This window comes from Engraulis encrasicolus, chromosome 6 (genome assembly GCF_034702125.1).
Source record: "Engraulis encrasicolus isolate BLACKSEA-1 chromosome 6, IST_EnEncr_1.0, whole genome shotgun sequence".
NCBI lineage: Eukaryota > Metazoa > Chordata > Actinopteri > Clupeiformes > Engraulidae > Engraulis > Engraulis encrasicolus.
Window position 1 is genome coordinate 44741964 of NC_085862.1, and position 19017 is coordinate 44760980.

At 42.8% G+C, this 19017-nt stretch overlaps 1 protein-coding gene across 1 annotated transcript in view; it reads right to left on the bottom strand.

Annotated features, from left to right (window-relative positions):
* Positions 1–14112, bottom strand: part of ttll7 (tubulin tyrosine ligase-like family, member 7) — a 91056-nt gene extending 76944 nt beyond the window's left edge. Inside the window, exon 1 of the mRNA XM_063201729.1 lies at positions 13861–14112. The gene's annotated coding sequence lies outside the window, so the exon portion shown is untranslated. The remainder of the gene's footprint in view (positions 1–13860) is intronic.
* Positions 14113–19017: the final 4905 nt, after the last annotated feature.

Below are 19017 nucleotides of genomic sequence, written 5' to 3' on the forward strand. Positions count from 1 at the left end.
TACTTTTTTTCTTTCTCTCTCTCTCTCACTCTCACTCTCACACTCTCACTCTCTCTCTCTCTCTCTCTCTCACATACACACGTGCTTGCATCATTCACGAATGCGTCCGCGGTACGGCACGCTCGTGCCAACACCCAATAAATATCAATAGCTCAGCGTGCGATCAACTTCTCCAGCTTGGTAAAACGCAAGCGGCCAGACATAATGAAACATCCGTGCCCCCCGCCCCCCCACCCCCACCACCCCCATCCCCTGAACAGGCAACCCCGGCATCTAACCACATCCCGTGGCCTTCATGTCAGTAATATCTCCTCGCAAATGCACAGGACTTGGACAGTGTGTGTGTGTGTGTGTGTGTGTGTCCGCATGTTTGTGATTGTGGGTGTTTGTCTGTGTGAGGGTGCGTGTCTGTGCATGTGCGCGTGTGTGTTCGTGTGTGTGTGCCCGTCCGATGTGTGTTTGTCTGTGTGTGCCTGTCGAATGTGTGTTTATTTGTGTGTGTGTGTGTGTGTGTGTGTTTGTCTGTGTTTGTCTGTGTGCGTGTGTGTAGTGTGTGTGTAGTGTGTGTGAGTGTTTGTCTGTGTGTGCCCGTCCGATGTGTGTTTATCTGTGTGTGTGTGTGTGTGTGTGTGTGTGTTTGTTTGTGTGTGTGTTTGTCTGTGTGCGTGTGTGTAGTGTGTGTGTAGTGAGTGTGTGTGTGTGTGTGTGTGTGTGTGTGTGTGTGTGCGTGTGTGTAGTGTGTAGTGTGTGTGAATTCAGAAAGCTGATGAGTTGTATGCTGACACCAGGACTCCCCAGGGTGGGATACAGTTCAGCATTTCCAGTTAAGGAGGCGAGGCGGGGCGGCGGGCAGGAGCGGCGGGCAGGAGCGGCGGGCACAGCACTATGCTGCCTAATCCATTCACTGGCCACCCCTGGACCTCCAGGATCCATTAACTCTCTCGGTGTCCCCCCGGCCCCGCACACACACACACACACACACACACACACACACACAAACACAGCCAGCCGTCCCATCATGCTGTGCCACCCCAGTAACACCATAGCACTCTCTACCCCCCCCCCCATCCGCCATCCCTGCCCCATACAATACACAACACAACACAACACCCCCCCCCCCCCACTCCACCCCACCCCACGCACACTCTACCCCACAAACTCATCGCTCACTGTCTGCCAAATGTTTTCTTTTTTTCTCTACCAAAAAAAAACAGGGTTTCATATTTAGCAATCTGCCCAGAACTAAGAGCTTGTGATCTGACACAAATGTTTTGTTTTTATGTGTTTCGATTTGGCTAACTTCAAGCGCCAAGCGGCTGGTGTGTTTAGCGACTTAAACAGAAATAATAACAACAATGCAAAGGGAAATGGATAATATATTTGTCATCTGTCACACTGACAACAGACACTGATCCATTTTTTCCTAGGTACTTTTTTTAAACCCAGGGAAATGACACTTGGGGTAAATAAACAGATATAGGCCATGGATAACATGGTTGAGAAGCAGCATTATTTTGTGGGGGAACTTTAGGGACGGAACCAAACCCAAGTGTGTGACTGCTATGCTTCCTGTAAAAAAAAACTTAAGGTTTTTTTACGAGCTAAAGAGCTGTCTCCGTGCGACATCTGTCTAAGTTTTTATTTCGCACTCGGAGCTATCACTTTACGGGCCGGGTATTTAAGCCCCCTATTTACTATTCAAACATATATTTCCCCTCGTAAAGGCGGCCCCCTTTCATGACAAATGAGTCATAGCGGTAATCACCTGCCCCGCCTGCCTGCTCAGCCCCCTGCTCATAAATCACTCTGGCAGCAACACCAAGAAGGCCCTGGGCCTAATCATAAAATCAAGTTAGAGTTGATTTCTTTAGAGAGCATCAGCAGGATCCTTAATATCTGCTCTATATTGCTCTTTTTTCCAGATGCACAGCAGACAGAGCACGCCACGGCACTATCAAACTGGAAATCTGTGCATCTTTTGCAGAGCCGTCGTGCCTTGAGTGGCTCCAGCCTGCCACCTGGTGTCCGCCGGCGGCAACTGCGTAAATACCGGTGTGGCTGAGGCATAATTTATGTCACAAGGGCTGCAGTGAGAAATATAAATGGGTCTGGGAACGAAATCACAAGCCCCGAGAATTCACAGCCCTCCTCCGTACAGTACGGAGCAGCTGAGTATGCCAAAGCAAACCATTTGTCATTCCTTGCAGTTCTCTGAACTGAGAAAGCATTCTCTTATTAAAATGCTCTTTTGTATTCAACATGGGAATGTATAGGGAAAAAATATTCGCTCTGCCCTTGGAATACGTAAATCTACAAATACATAAATTACGGAAGCCGCCAAAGGTTAATGGATCTATCAGATATATAATAAATAAGCCGCAGAGAAAAAATCATATGACTAGGCTACATGCCAAATAGTATCAGTACACTTTATACATTTCTGTATGAATTATTAAATGTAACAAAATTAATAAAATAAAACAAAATAGTGCACACAAGGTCAAACATCAAACCTATAAATGTAATAATTCATAAAGGCAATATCCTCCCGGTTTGGAGAACACTGGACTAAAAATCTATATCGTTTTCTTTTTTTTTCCAAGCAGATTTGTATTTCTGTGTAAATCAATATATTAATACATTTATGTGACACAGTATTACTTCCTTTTGTTTTTGCTGTCATCTCCTTGTATGCTGTAACCACCTTCATGTACTACCTTAATATTGGACTTTTAACACCACCGTTTACACACCCTTCAACCTTTTCGTAAACATGAAAGCTTTCTGCAGCAAAGTTGTAGGCTACTGGCAGTGTTGCTGTTCACACACTCACACACAGACACAGACACAGACACAGACACAGACACACACAACACATGCACACAACACGCACACACACACACACACACACACACACACACACACACACACACACACACACACACACACACACACACAGTGATGTAAGTGCAAAGAGGACTACTAGAAGTGTTGCACACACACACACACGCACACACACACAAGCACACACAGAAGCATGCACACACGCACACGCACTCGCGCTCGCCCACACACACACACATACGCTCACACGACAAGTTTGATGTAAGTGCAGGGAGGGGGAAGAGGAGGAGGATGAAGAGGAGAAGGAAAAGAAGGAGGAGGAGGAGGCATTGATTTCAAGCGTGATTATGAGTCAGCTTAATCTCCAAACTACCGCTGACAAGGGCCAACAGCAGAGCTGTGGAGGGAAGGGAAGGGAGGGAGGGAGAAGGTGTACTGTCAAAACCAAGGAGAGAGACGGACACTCTTAGTCTCCAACACTGCAGGCCAGTCTGTCACCTCCATTACATACCACAATACAGCCTTGCGCTGGGTATGTGGTGTCACACAGGTAGGAAGGGACACACATGAATGTGATACGTAGTGTCCCACACTTACATGGGAACATGCCCCACCGACCCCTCCAATGGCTGAAACACATGAATGTATGCCTCCAATAACAACCTTGAATAGTTAAACAAACAAATAAATAAGGGTGATATCAGTACAATTACTACAATAAATAATGCAATACTTTGCCATACTTTTTAAAAATGATATGATGAGCCTCTATGTAGGGGCATGGCATGAGTTACGTGGATACTGATAAAAATTAAGTTATCACTTTTTAGTCCCCCTCCATCCCCCTCCAATTCTTACGTCAGACCATCAGACAGACTTATTCTAAAACTTTGCAACAGTATGGTCATGTCAGGATATACCACTCAAATTTAACAACCCCTGCTAGGCTATGATCATACACAGGGCAGGTAACCATCTCTGGTCAATAGCAGATGCCCTGATATGGCGTGGGATGGTATGGTATGGCCTACAGATCAAAATCATACTCTGGTATAAGTGGAAGAAAGCATTAAGATCAGGCTGGTGCTCACTCACATACTGTGGAGACCATTAAATCTTCAGCAAAGGCTGCAGGCTTGCCTGTCATCTGCCTTATTTAAAACCAAAGAAAGAAACACTGTCACTGGAGTTTAGGGGCAGTGGGTCTCTGTAGCCCCTCAAAACACACCTTTCCTCCACTGGAATATTGTAATAGTCAGTGAAAGAAAACTTTACAACCATAGCACTACACCACTATACGAGTGCAGAGGGCCTTTAGTAATACTTTTACCATTCTGGTAACAGATCATTTATAACAGGGGCCGTGTCTTAAGCAGTTTGCAACACCTTCACATTATTTGTTAAGTATTTCACCTAATTGAAGACATCCAGGGCTAAATAAATGACTGAAGACATGTGAGCATCCTCAGCAATAAAAAAATCAAAAGCTGAATAAAAGCAACGAGTACTTAAAACACAACCTTGCCAGATTCTCAACTTGAATTACGCGTTAGTAATTCGATGAATGAGACAAATAAAATTCTTTGCATCCTTTCTCCAAATTTGGGGGGACCTGTAGGGGCTAAAATTCTAATGCCACAGATCCCCCAAAAAGCCACCGGTCAAGCCCCACAGCCCACCCACTCTCTTCCCCTAATACACTGATAGGACAGCATGCAGTCATGGCATGGGCAGCTAGAGCAGATGAGGAATATGAAGATCTTACAGTACTGTTGGACAGGCACTAACAAGGCAAACATTTAAGGACAATTAACTTAGATTTCAGCTCTCACAAAAAAATGAATTTCTCTCTCGCTCTCGATTGCTCCCATACACGCATGCACACACAAAACAATGAAACAACCCTAAAATATGCACATTTTAGTACACATGGGTGTAGTATGAATGAATATATTCAGCTCTTGTTCTTTCACAATAGGCATTGAGCTTTATTAGTGCTGCCAGGGAGAATACCAGTAATGTTTTTTAGGTGGGATATCCATCTTTCCATCCATCTGTGTGACTGACCGTCTGTCCATCTGTCTGTCTTTAAAAAGGATTTCACAAACCTACCGACCTAATCCTCCTGAAAGTCAGTAAAAAAAGTACAGCTTTGGCCATGGAGGAGCCCATTAAATTCTGGTGCGGCTCCAACTCACAGGGTGGCTCAGCGAATCGAGTTTCATCTCTGCATCCGGAGAAACCTTGGCACACCATTCACAGACACCGAGTGCCCTGCTCATTCTTTCTTTTATACAGGCTTACTTCCACTTAACTACGGTTAGGTTTTAATGACACGAGATGCTCAGACATTGCAGCCGCTGACTTCCCGAACAGGAACCTTGTGAACAATCTGCTGTGCTGCATTTGCCTCCATGTGCCAAGGAGAGGTAATGCACTACACAGTAATCTGAATGGCTGGCCAAAACGCCAAAAGTGTTCCTCAGATGAAAATAAAAACCTTTGTTTCAGTGGAAAAAATACCTTGAGAAACACATCTTTGAACTCAAACTGCAGGTCACTCTATGATGAACAAGTAACGTAGCCTAAAGATGTAATTTTGCAACAAAGCATTTGGAGTATGCATCTGTAAGTCACTGTTTTTTATTTATCTCTTTTAATGTGTTCAAAACTTCTATTATTCTATTCTGTTATCTGTTCTCTTTTCTCCATTTTCCCTGATTTTTTTTAAATTTTATTCCACCTGAAAATCTTTTTATGGCCCTACCAATTATTTTGGTGACCCCATTGAGAGTTCATTGCAGCAGAGTGAGGAGGAGCTGCAGGCAGTGGGGACTGAGGAGCTGTGACAAAGTTAGCTGAAAGGATTATGGAAAAAGTGATAATCACGAATATTTTGGTCAAAATCGTAATCACGATTATTAGTCACGATTATTGATTTTTTGCAGATTTTTTTTTGAAAATTATAACAAGATGAAATATAACCAAGAATGAATTATATATGGGATGAGCAAAATAAAATGAATTGTAATAATCATGTAAAGGCAATAGCATGAAACTTAGGTGGACAGATTTCTGGCCAGAAACACCAGCCTGTCAGTATGTTCTGGCTTCAAGGACGCTGTCAAAGGTAGGTCACTATTACCATGATTAAATCACGATTGAAATCACGACTTCGATTTCACGATTTTATCACGATTTTCGATTATTTTCGATTAATTGTGCAGCCCTACCCCAAACCTAATATACCAGTGTTTGCCACAGAAATTTTGGAAGCTATGGGGGCAGCCGGGATTTTTTTTGTTCGGGTAGGGGGGGGTGTTGGAAATTCACGGGGCGTAAATGCAAAAAGGCGAAACATTGAGTAAAGAATGACATTGGCGCATGGAGAAACTATAGGCCTACAGGTATAGTAATTCATTGTCATTTACATACAAAAATGCAGTGCAGTGAATCATTTCTGTTTGCAACACACTTTTCATTCCTCCCTCATGCAGGGGTCTATGCAATGAAAAAGCTATGAAAAAGCCTTGGGAGTGTCAGTAAACTCATCCCAACTGTCCCTTCTCTGAAGGTTTTTTTATTGCTCCCAAACCCAAGTTAACTGCAACAACTTGACTAGACTTTTGATCCCTCTGTCTTTCATGCACTCATGGTTTTTTGTCTATAGGATGTATTTACTCCAGGAGGAAAATGCGAAGGAAATCGTTTTTCAAATCGTTTTTAAAAAACGGAAATCGTTTAAAAATACAAAAAAAAGTTGAAAAGTAAAATATATATATATATATATTTATTTATTTTTTATTTATTTATTTCTTTTTTTACGTTTTAATAAACTATGGCGGCCAAATTTAAACTATGGCGGTGCGCCATAGTTTCCTCAATGTATGGGAAACACTGTATACAATGTAATGAGGAGCCAGTTCTGGGTCCCCCTCTCTTTCAACGGGCCCGGGGCAAGTGACCCCATTGAACCCCTGGCTTCCCTGGCTTTTGCACTGCTATTGCACTGCTACACCGCTACACGGTAGCATTGCAAAACAGGAACCACAAAGGCCTCCTTTGGAAGGAGTACATGAGTGCCTTGAATGTAGATAAACAGTTTACAATTTCAGACATATTTGGAAAGAGCAAAGATGAGACAGAATTTGCAATGCGATCAAAACTAGTGAGCACTGCAAGTGACCTTGGATGAAGCAGAACTGATTGTCTACGAAACAAAATGCTACAAGAAATAACAACAATCATAGTAGAGAGTCAGGAATACAGTTGGACAAAATATCTGAATACCACTGCGCTGTATCCCAGGCGAAATCAACTGCATTAATCAGGTGCATGCAGGTATGACGTTTCACACCAGCAAACTAAGACAATGCTATGAATGGTGCAGTGAGGGTACAGTGATGGAATCCCTAGGCCTAATACAGCACAGCGTCTTTGGGCCTCCTATCGTTCCATACTATATTTCTTCCACACTGGGGCTCTGAGTAACTTACCAAATCCCACTTTTATCCTAATTTTGACACACTTATTTAATGCTATGACATATCGTCACTCTTGGACAGTAATATCCCACATGTGGCCTAATATTTAGGCCAAATCAACCAGAAAATAGCACATTTTCTTCACCTAGAACAGTGACTATGATCTGGAAAAACAGACGATGGAATGAATGCAATGTTACCATCACAGATACCTGGTAGCGCACAATTCTCTCTGGCATACGGTAGCCCAAATGGATTCGAATGAACTAAAACTTATTAACTAAGACTGACTTTTCAAATAAGAATGAGCTTGTCACCTGTGTAAAACAAAGGGTCTTCCAGTCTACACGACAAAATAGATAACAACAGATAGCGTACCAACACTTCTTTTTGCAAAGAAGTAATTCCCCCGAGAAACCGCATTTGTCTCATTGCAGCACCAAGCAAAATGCAAAAGGAGAGTAGACGTGTGTTCATTCAGAACTTTTAGATCTTCTTGGTGTGCTATGACTGAAATGGCTGGCTCATGTTCTCCTTCACAAAAGTGCTGTTAGTAGGTCTCTGATTTCTTCTTTCATGCATTCTTCAGATGTGACATCAAATGAGAGAAGCTCACTTTATGCAAAGAACAAACACACTGAAAAAAGCATCTATTTATTTCATCATCTTAAAAGCTGTGAGGAGACCAAGATTGACTTGTGTTCCAAAAGTAATGCCCGAGTCAACACAACTTACTGAGAGGGTGCCCCGCTATGAGTGAAATCCCTTCTCACTTTGCAGTAGTTTTTTCATCAGATAAATGTTGTAACTTCCAAGTCATTCAATTAAAAGAGCTAATGTAATTTATTATTCAGTGTAACTGCAATAGGGCAATTCAAGCATATTTTAAGACCTCCCATATTGGAGAAGTGATGGGGGAAAAACATAGTGCATTTATTGCATGAGAAAATGCAACAAAAAAACATGCCAAAATAATACCCTGGGAAAGAATAAATACCCCGTTTCTCAGGTGATTACACATATTCATCAAACTCTGTAAATTTGTAAACATTATATTATTGCTCTCTATCTGTTCTACATTACTTGTATACTGCTGTAATTACTTTGTATTTACCCCACACTCTGTACTTGCTTGGATGCCCTCCTTGTAAGTCGCTTTGGTTAAACGTGTCTGCTAAATGTAATGTAATACAGTATACTGTATATCTATAATTTTATTATTTGTGTCCATGCGGATACTGAACTCTGTTCACACTGACACTGGCCGTCAGCGGATCCCATTGACTTTGCATGGAAGGACAGGAAATCTTTTTTGTCTCTGCCAAAAGTTCAGATTTTTCAACTGTGAGAGTTACGGTGGATCCGTCAGCCAATCAGAACGCATACGAATGTAACACACGAAAGGAACACCCACATCCTGTCAGACACGCCCACCGTCAACCATCGACAGCCAGTGCTAGGGGTGTAAATAATAATCGAAATGTATCGATGCATCGATGTATCGGCGGGCGATTTAATCGAATCGCATCGTATCGTGGGGCATTCCTAAGTATCGAATGGCCCCTGTCTCCTGTCTCCCCTGCCCCTGTCCTGGCCCCTGGCCCCTGTCCAATGCCCTAGCTCCAGAACATAATAGAAGTGGAAAACTAATCGGAAAGAACCAAATCGAATCGTATCGTATCGTATCGTGGGGAATTCTCAAGTATCGAAAATAAGTTAATCCAATCCCTGAGAAATAATCCAATCCCCCAAGAAAACGATACCGAATCGTATCGTCATGGAGGCTGTGATTTACACCTCTAGCCAGTGCCCGGGTGAATGTAAGGTACAGTAACTAACAACAGCCCAAGTATTTACAATGAACATGACTGACATGGTCCGATTTTTTAAACCATAACAAAGCAGGTGACAAGTGAGTTCAAAGCAGGTGACAGGTGATGTGTGAGACCGTGAGGTACACGTGTGTGTGTGTGTGTGTGTGTGTGTGTGTGTGTGTGTGTGTGTGTGTGTGTGTGTGTGTGTGTGTGTGTGTGTGTGTGTGTGTGTGTGTGTGTGTGTGTGGCACATAGGCTTCGTAATGAGGCTGTGCAATTAAGGCCACCAATAATAATTATTAGGGGTCTTACACACAAGGGCGGTAAAGCGTTGCGAAACCGCCGCGTTTTTTACCGGCGTCGGTGAAAATACATTTACACATATCTGTCCTTACACACCAACCGGCGGTAGTCGGGCGTCAGCGGCGCGGGAGCCGGCTCCGCGCCGCGCAGCATTTGGAAAATAGATCTCGAGCATATTTTTCACACCGGCGACCGCGACCGTTCCATTCGGGTTTGGTATGTTTGACGAACGCGGTCTTTCTGCTTAGTTTCGGCCGGTGTGTTTTTCTCTGCCTTTCACACTGACAGTGTCGGCGTGCACGGCCAGTCCTGTTCAAAACCCCCCCCACAGCCAAAGCTAGCATGCTACTTTGCCATTCATTTGAATGAGACACCGCCGGTCGCCGGTGTGAAAAATACGCTCGAGTTCTATTTTCCAAATGCAGCGCGGCACGGAGCCGGCTCCCGCACCGCTAACGCCCGACTACCGCTGGTTGGTGTGTAAGGACAGATATGTTTCAATGTATTTTCACCGACGCCGATAAAAAACGCGGCCGTTCCGCGGCGCTTTACCGCCCTGGTGTGTAAGACCCCTTACTGTGAACGCAAACAAACTGTTTCATGATGATATCCTAAGAAAAGCTGAGTTGTATATTAATACAACAACTTGGAAGAGAACCTTCTCCATATGATTTGCACGGTGTCTTGAGTTACATCAAGACGGCTCTGAATTCCTTAACTCCCAAATTAGCCTGTGTACTACACACCCATACTCCCTGTAACACCACACTGAATTGAAGTCATGCAACATGCACACCCTGACTTTTCTGAAGGTTTTTTTTTGGCCCAGCCAACTTTTGAAACCAAAATTTAAGTAAAGCGGTGTATTCCATTATCACAATCAATGCTTTCCTAAGTTCTCAGCCTCTAGCTTTGCTCAGTGGCACTAGAGAAAGGCACTGTAAGGCACTTGAAACATACTTGATGATCTTGCCTGTCTAGGGAGGATTGCTACACCAATTTCCAACTATGAAAGCCAGGCTAACTTAAGTAAAATGCCAAAAACTTAACATGTGATACGTGTTCTGGTACTTCATTCAATTAAATTAAATGAAGCATAAGCCCAGGCCAACACAACTATGTGTAACTGAAGTAACTGAAGATGATGATGATGAATGCAAACGTGACATCTGATCACAACAGCTGACAGCACAGTGTAGGTCGTGATCAAGCATTTGATTACAAGGAGAACAAAAGCACACACTTTAGCACTCTCACTTTAACTAACACATTCATGTTGCTTCACAGCCACAGCATAGCAAAAAAACAGGACCATTCAATTAACACACAGCAAAAAAATGCAGTGTTAATCCAACACTTAAAACGGCTCTGGGACCAAATTCACACCTTACAGTAGAACTGGGGTGTCAAACTCAACTTGATCACGGGCCACAATCAAAATCTGGAACCAACTCATGGGCCAAACTCGATATTTAAATAAAAAATAGGCTAAGATTGTGCATACACACACTTCAATTTGAATTTCACAAACAGATGTTCCTGTAACACAACAAATGTCATGACATGCTCATGTCTTATTTGGCTATAGTATGGTGTACGTGAGCCAATTGTTATACACATTTGAAATGATCTAGCGGGCCAAATAAAATGTCTCTGCGAGCCAGATTTGGCCCCCGGGCCAGAGTTTTTCATCCCTGCTCTGGAAGATGTTAAATAAACTCTCTAAGTATTAAATTAACACTGCCTTATTTTACTGTGCATGATACTGTCTTATTTTACAATGCACTTCATAAGACCTCTTCCAAACCAGGCTGACCACATGTTTTTATGTATGTATCGCACGCTAGTGCATTCTACGTCTTGGTGCGACGCCTTTTGAAGCTAAGGCCTGCTCCTCAAACGCAAAGGCAAAGCATTTTCATGCACTTTTGTCACGTGACAAGATCACACAGTGATGTGGAGCACGCGTTAACTTGCATAGTCGTATTGCACACACCGTTATTCGGTTCTAACCAGCGTGTCATCTTTACGCTCTGTCATGATGCCATGTTGTCCAAACACAAGGCCCCATTAAGAAAACACTCCACCAATAGCGTGCAAGAACTCTGCACTGCAGATTGCTGATCAGAGGGATACAGTAACTGGACTGGAGCGATGATGACAACAGCACTGCACAGCGGGGTGCCCATACCATACGAGACGAGCTGGGCCGCAGTAAAGGGCCGAGGGCTATTGAGCATCTCTGATTGCATCATCATGGAGTGGCAGTGGCATGAATGGGCCAGCCTGTCTGAGGCCTGTCTGAATGAGGCACTTGTACACACAAACACACACACACACACACACACACACACACACGCACACACACACACACTGCTCAACACACACACAAGCTGCTGCTCTTGGGCTGCGTACCAAACATACAGTCTACACAAGCTCACCCTGATATTAAAAGGCTACCAACAACAGAATACGAGAATACTGTATCTCAGTCTCAGACTGTGTCCAATAGAGAAGACCAAGACAGGGCTAATGTGAAATGGCGTGGGGGTGGACTGGTCATGGCCTACAATGTATACCCACCGTATATCCCCATTCCAAACATTTGTCAATGTAAATGGCTTGCAGGAGATCTGTTTGACAATATGGTCTATAGCCCGGGCTTAGGCGGCCAACTGAAAATGTTACAGCCTATGTTGTCCATGAGAGGAAAGCAACGCAGTGAATTAGTCTGGAGTACACAAAATGACGGGGCCTACATGGGTATCCCCTTTCCCCCAGTTTGGCAGTGTAACAACAGGCCTTGCAGTTAACACCGCTTTGCAGTAACTCTGTGACTGTGACAACATAGCCTAGCCCAGGCATACGTAGGCCTACTCAAAACAATGCTGCACCCTTTGTTGCCCGAGCAACATGTAATTAGCTGTGTGCCTTCAGTGGCTTGACGATATGAGGTAGCTGAGACACGCGTGTTACCTCACTAACCAACTCGCACTCTGCAGCCAAATGTTGCTTATACACACTGTGTATCCAGTTTCCAACACACACAAGCTCCTCAAAAGCATAACTCACGTCAGTGGTGGCGGGTGGCACAACGTGGTGGAATTAGCCTGCTGAATACTGTATTAGCGATGGCTGGATTAGGTATCAAGGGCTTTTCTGTTTCTCATAGTGTTATAATCCCACCAATATGGGGTTCAGACAGATAACGGATAAGAGGATTGAAAGGGCAAGATTCCCCATGTCAAGTTTCATATGGTGCAAACCACTAAATCATGATGAAATTGTTTCAAGTCAAGTCAAGTCACAAAATTATATTTAAATATATAGTAATAACAAGTATAGTAATAACAACAAAGTGATGAACGTTATACAGAATCAGCTGTAGGCCTATTACATGGTAAGTAAAAATGCAGTGCACCTACGGACAGAGACGTGTTCAATAATCATTTATTTGTCAATTGATCTGTCTATTATTTCTAGTCTGTTCTCTATTTTATTCTGTTCTCTTCTAGACAAAGTCACACAACATGTCATGTCAGCCTACTCTCAAGTGGCATGTCCACTCTGCATCCATTGTGGCAATAGGCCTAAAACTACACCAATTACCACAAGCAAAAAAAATTGTGTTATAGCTGCTAGGGCTTTGTTAAACATGTGTGCTTCTTCAATAATGCCTTCTTTCTAAAACGTAATTTCTCGCAAGGATTGAATTAGCTTGTGCAAAGCCAACGTTAAACTGAGTGCTAAATTAAACAATATTTAATCCAGCAGCTATTTATTCCATGTATCCATTTATTACATTTATGGGAACAACCAATAGATAACATTGTTGTACAGTATGATGCATTATCTGTAATGTACATCTCTGTCACTGCAGTAACTGTAGGCCTACCTATAACAGCTTTTAGACAGCTGAGCTGGACTGGAACAATGGGTTTATAAGGACACCTCAGCACACCTCACAATAAGCTAGTGGGCCTTACTGTCAACATGAAGCCAAGCCATCACTCCGAAACATTAAATACATTGGGGATACATAAGAAACGTCAACTTGTGCTGATACATCAATAATGACTGCTTCAACATTTTACACCGACGGCACGAAAAAAACGTAATTGCTCGAGGATGCTTTGGGTGGTGATGTAATATGTTGATAGCCGTGATACAATCTCTGCTAGTGGTACTGCTGCTGTTTCTTCCCGAGACCCTGGTCCTGAGCATAAGAAGGCTAACGTTAGCTTCCGAGGAGACGGGACGAGCCGACAGATGAAGAGCAGACACTCTTTACTATTCCCTCTGTTATTAAGTCTTCACTGAGAAATGTGCATACTACAATCGCTATGCATGTCATTCTGTTAGCTTAGTTTGTCAAGAAAAGAACGAAAGTAGCGTCATGAGTGACATTACGTTACCTCAACCATAGGCTCCTTGGTGAAGCAAATAGCCTACTGCTGCCCACTACAGCGTGCCAGTCGGTCCCGCACGCGGCTGTCTGTTTATTATTTCAATGTCTGTGTGCACCAGAATTATGTACCGATGCCATTTGAACGTGTCTTGTATTTTACTTAAAATGACACAACACTTGTAACAAGTGAATGAACCTGTTCTATTGCGTGCAGTCAATAAGGCAGTGGCAACGTCGTCGATAGATTGAACCATTCCGCGGAAGCAGGGGGAAGAGGGCGAAGTGTCATCACCATGGAGAAGAGACTGATGCCTTGACAACAAAACCAACCATTTGAAACAGAAGCGTACCATGCTTAAAAAAATGATAGCTGCTGCGAAATTTTAATGGCACCAAAAAGATTCATGATATGGCCGACAACGCCTAGAACTGTAGGCTACTCTAGCAATAACAGAATTCTAATACTTAACTCTAGAACTAGATCCTTGCTCCTAGAACTATGCTGTTTTGAGAATCTGAGCAGCCAAGTCATGGGTCTTCACTAATTAAGCCTAGCTATATTGGCTGGCGTTTTTGAAACTTAAAATAAAGAGGGGCCTACTGCGTGCATGGTTGCTAGAAATTGCTTTTCTAATCAATCACCATGTTTCCCCATTAATATAAAATAAAAATTAAAATATATTTAAAAAACACTGTCCAGATATATAGGGCATAAGATATTAATCTGGTCATATGTTTATTTAGATTTAAAATAATCCCTATTGTGAAAATCTGGTTGGACTCCACAGTGATTTGTTACATTGCTCCGTAATCGGATTGCACAGCGTTGAAACACTAGAGGGAGGCAAATCCCACATATAGGCCTAAATAGAACTTGCCCCATGGTCACAGGGTGCGCCACCACTAGCAACTGCAGGCGACATGACTTCTGACCTTTTGAATCAGAAATTTAACCCACTTGCTCTCTCAGTTTAGCAAAGGAGAAGAACGCATCTATCAGAATCATTTTATGATTTATGGCATGCATTTTGTAAAGTTTTGGTAACTGAAACACCTTTTGGGAAAGTCAACCAGTGCATAAAATAATAATAAGACTGATTAGGCTCTGCCGTGGCCTAACGGAAGGGCACTGGGTTACTACGCCGGTGACCTGGGTTCGATTCTAGCCTGGGTCATACGTCGATCCTCTCCCGCTCGCTTCCTGTCACCATCTCCAATCGTTCTATCAAATAAAGGGGGGGGGAGTCCTAAAATACAGTATATACAGTATATTTAAAATAATAATAATAATAAAGAATGATGTTATTGCATAGCATAACTACACGAGAGACATGAGAGTGTGACAAAAAAAGGCCCTGACATTTTTGCGCAACCCCCTCTGAATTGTGGGCCAGTCTGTTTTGGGCCCTGCGCGTCGGCCCACCGGGAAATGCCCTTTTTAAAAATAAAAAATAAAAACAACTGGGAGCTCCCATTGTCAGCTCCCACAGCACTCCACAGCACACAAGTGTTCACTGCACACTGCACACAACGAAATTGCATTTATGCCTCACCCGTGCAAGGGGACAGCCCCCAATGGTGCCCCAAGGGAGCAGTGCGGCAGGAGGGTACCATGCTCAGGGTACCTCAGTCATGGAGGATGGGGAGAGCACTGGTTAATACTCCCCCCACAAACCTGGCGGGTCGGGAGTCAAACCGGCAACCTTTGGGCTACTAGTCTGACGCCCTAACTGCTCACCCATGACTGCCCTAACTGACTGCCCTATACCAGATTAGCTGTCCAGGCCTGCTTACCGTTATCACTAAGTGCAATTGGCACAAAGGGAATACTCATTTAATGTTGAACTTGACATATTGCAGTAGTCTTTATTGATGTGGAAGGCTTTCAGGAATTTATAGAATAGTGAAGAGCACATAACCAAGGTGCTCCATGTGCTATACTTTAAAAGGGAAAAAGTTTACCGCACACTTGCTTTTAGCTCTCTTATTCAGAGCGAACAACACACAAACCTGATGACGCACAGACAGGAAACGCGCTGTTCGTTCTAAATAAAAGAGCATAAAGACAAACAAGTGTGCGGTAAAGTTTTTCCTTTTTAAATATTGGATACTCCTGCGTTTACCTTGCCTGATTTTCAAAGACTTCAGATCACGTACCGCGATTCTGGTCTGACCAGGACTATAACGATTAGTGTTTCCAAATGGCCTGGTTAACCCGCCTCCCTCGGCTTGATACTGGTTGAGGGCTGTGCCGAAGTTTAAACCAAACATTTCTTAGTCCCAATAGAACGTCTCTGCTTAAAAAACACGTCACTGCCTTGAATATGCCTCTACCCAGGACGGTTGGAAATGCTCAGTTGATTGGTTCCAGACAAAGTGGGTGGAGATTCCGCTGTAGCGGGATCAGATTCTACTTGAACAAGCTCCTGGCCCTACTGTGTGTAACCAGAGAGGATTTATAGAGGAGAGGCCAAACTGGCAGCTTCTTCCGGGTGGTACTGTCCACGGGGCGGCGATGTTCAAGCAGAGGAGAGCCGTCAGAATGAATGGGGGTCCTATGAAGCTCCACAATAGACGCAACTGATGTGTCCGATATGGAAGGTCACCGGTTTTCATTTTATTTTTCCTAAAGGAAGTGTAAATTGCCCTTCCAAATGGCATTTGGTTTGATTTTTTAAAGTCATTGCATTTTTTAAAAAACACGCATTTTGTGCATGAATAACGTGAAACTCAATTACCCAGAATGCTGCACGTGAGCTCTGTACCCGGGTGATTCTGGAAAACAAACATGGCGACAACTCGCTTTTACTACCTTAAAAATGTGTTAATCCGACGCTAGATTTCTTAACTGATGAAAATCGAAGGCAGAAATCAACATTGTAGTGTCTAAATATGAGGTCGATTGGTCTATTTGTGGCGTACATCACGATCGGCCGAGTTGTTGGCCTCACGTTTGTCAGTTAGCTTGTGGCTAGGCTACGTCTCGCCGACGTTAGCATCCGGTTTAGTTCCCCATTCACCAATTGGATGTCGTCATTTCCTTAGCTAGAAGCTAGTGAAGACTGACTCACAAATGTCGAAGCTGTAAGAAACTAGACGGATATAACTCCTAGGTTACTGTGTTTTAAATTTTAATGTTTAATTTGCAGTCAGAGACGACCGTAATATGTCCAGGTTTCAGTTGCTAGGGAGGACTTATTGTGGGCCATTAGCCCCAGCCCAATAGGGGAACCCCAATCTGCTCTGTCTGAACAGCGCCCCTAATGCAAATCCATTGAACTGCGGCCAAATTTTGTATAATGGGGCGAATAGCCTGTGGGACGGCTATAGGTAGAAAGGCTATGGTGTAGCTGAGCCGAAGTCTCCAGTGCGTCACCAGTAGGGCGGAGCCTAAGACCTAAGATGTGCATGGATCTTTGAACTTTTGTGATGGTAAATATAAAGAATAATCATTAACATCCGCCAGACAGAAAGTGGATGGGGAGAGAAATAGTGTAGGGTTGACTCACTGAGAGACTGATGGCCTTGGAAGACATTAAGACTATGCTGTAATGATATTGTATTGAACAGAGAAATCGTGATACACAGAGTCATGATACTGTATCATGATATAAGGGGGCAGTATCGTGATACGCCCTTTCAATTTTTTGTTACCCATCAGACCAGAAAACAACCACATGATATGAAGTGAGAGTACTTCCAAACTCAAATCATCATCATCATCATTATTATATTTTAACTTTTTAAAACTATTCGTAGCCTCCACCTATTCTACCTATAATCTATTACAGTTTTTATTAATAATTTTATTCTATCATGTTAGAAAATGTGAAATCGTGGGGTGTATCGAACCATAGGTCAAAAATCGTGATACGAACCGAATCGTGAATTGAGTGTATCTTTACAGCCCTAATTAAGATATAGGCTAAACTAGACACTGATTCCGTACAATGAGAAGTAATGCTCAGAGTTGTATAAAGTAGAAGTACAAGAGTACTCTTACAGATGTAATTACAACAAAACACTATTGGTATGATATTACATGGTTCTAACTTTGTATATCATACCACTGGTACTGTAATTACATCTGGAAGAGTACTTCTACTTCTACTTTATAAAACTCTGGTGATGCTATAACAGATACAACATAAACAAAGCTAAAAATGAACTGCAGACATAGGCCTACATCACACTTAGACACATAGTGCTTTCCTGTGTAATTACCTCCACCAAGGAGGTTATGAATTGGTTCATGTTGGTTTGTTTGTCTGTTTGTCTGTTTGTCTGTCAGCAATATAAGTCAACAAGATATGCACAGATTTATCGAAATTTTAAGATTCCAGTTTCTAGCTCCCCCAAAACAAGGCAGAAAGACTTGGAAAAAAGTAAGGTGCATAGTCAAATCAAAGTTAGGCCTACTGTTAGGGTGTCACAGTCACTATCAAACAGCTTCCTTGGCGGAGGTCTGCGCTCTCTGAGTGCATTTCTAGTTTTATGTGCTTGCATGCCAATCAGTCACTTGTCTAAAGCCAAGGGCTTTTAGCAGCTGATCAGGTGCTGTTCACACACACACACACACACACACACACACACACACACACACACACACACACACACACACACACACACACACACACACACACACACACACACAAGACAGTTAGAGGATGAATTTTTTTGGTAGTATTATGAGATGGTCAGGACCAGGCTAGAAGAACATTCCCTTTTTTTTTATTGTAAGAAAAGATTAGATACAAACATTGAGAAAGCGGGGTATCGTACACATATTAATAAATAGAGGGAAAAAAGCCATAAATAGCCATTAAGGCAATAGTTCTTTCAGCTTTTTTGCTGTTCAGTCCTTCAAGGGATTTAAAATAAAATTTCAGTTCTTTCTTGAAACAAACAAAAGAAGGGTTTCTTCCTCCCCATTTGCATTTGTGAATGTGGTATTTCCCCAAGACTATTAACAAATTCAAAATAAAAACATATGGTTCACATAGATCCTCTCTTTCAAATAAAATTAAAATATCTTTCATACTTAAAGAAACACTACACGACCATACCTCACAACACATAGAAGAACATTTCCCTTTGCATCTCCATTGACGGCCGTGACGTCAGACAGAATCGTCATGTCCGCTGTTGGCTCCGTAGATTTGTT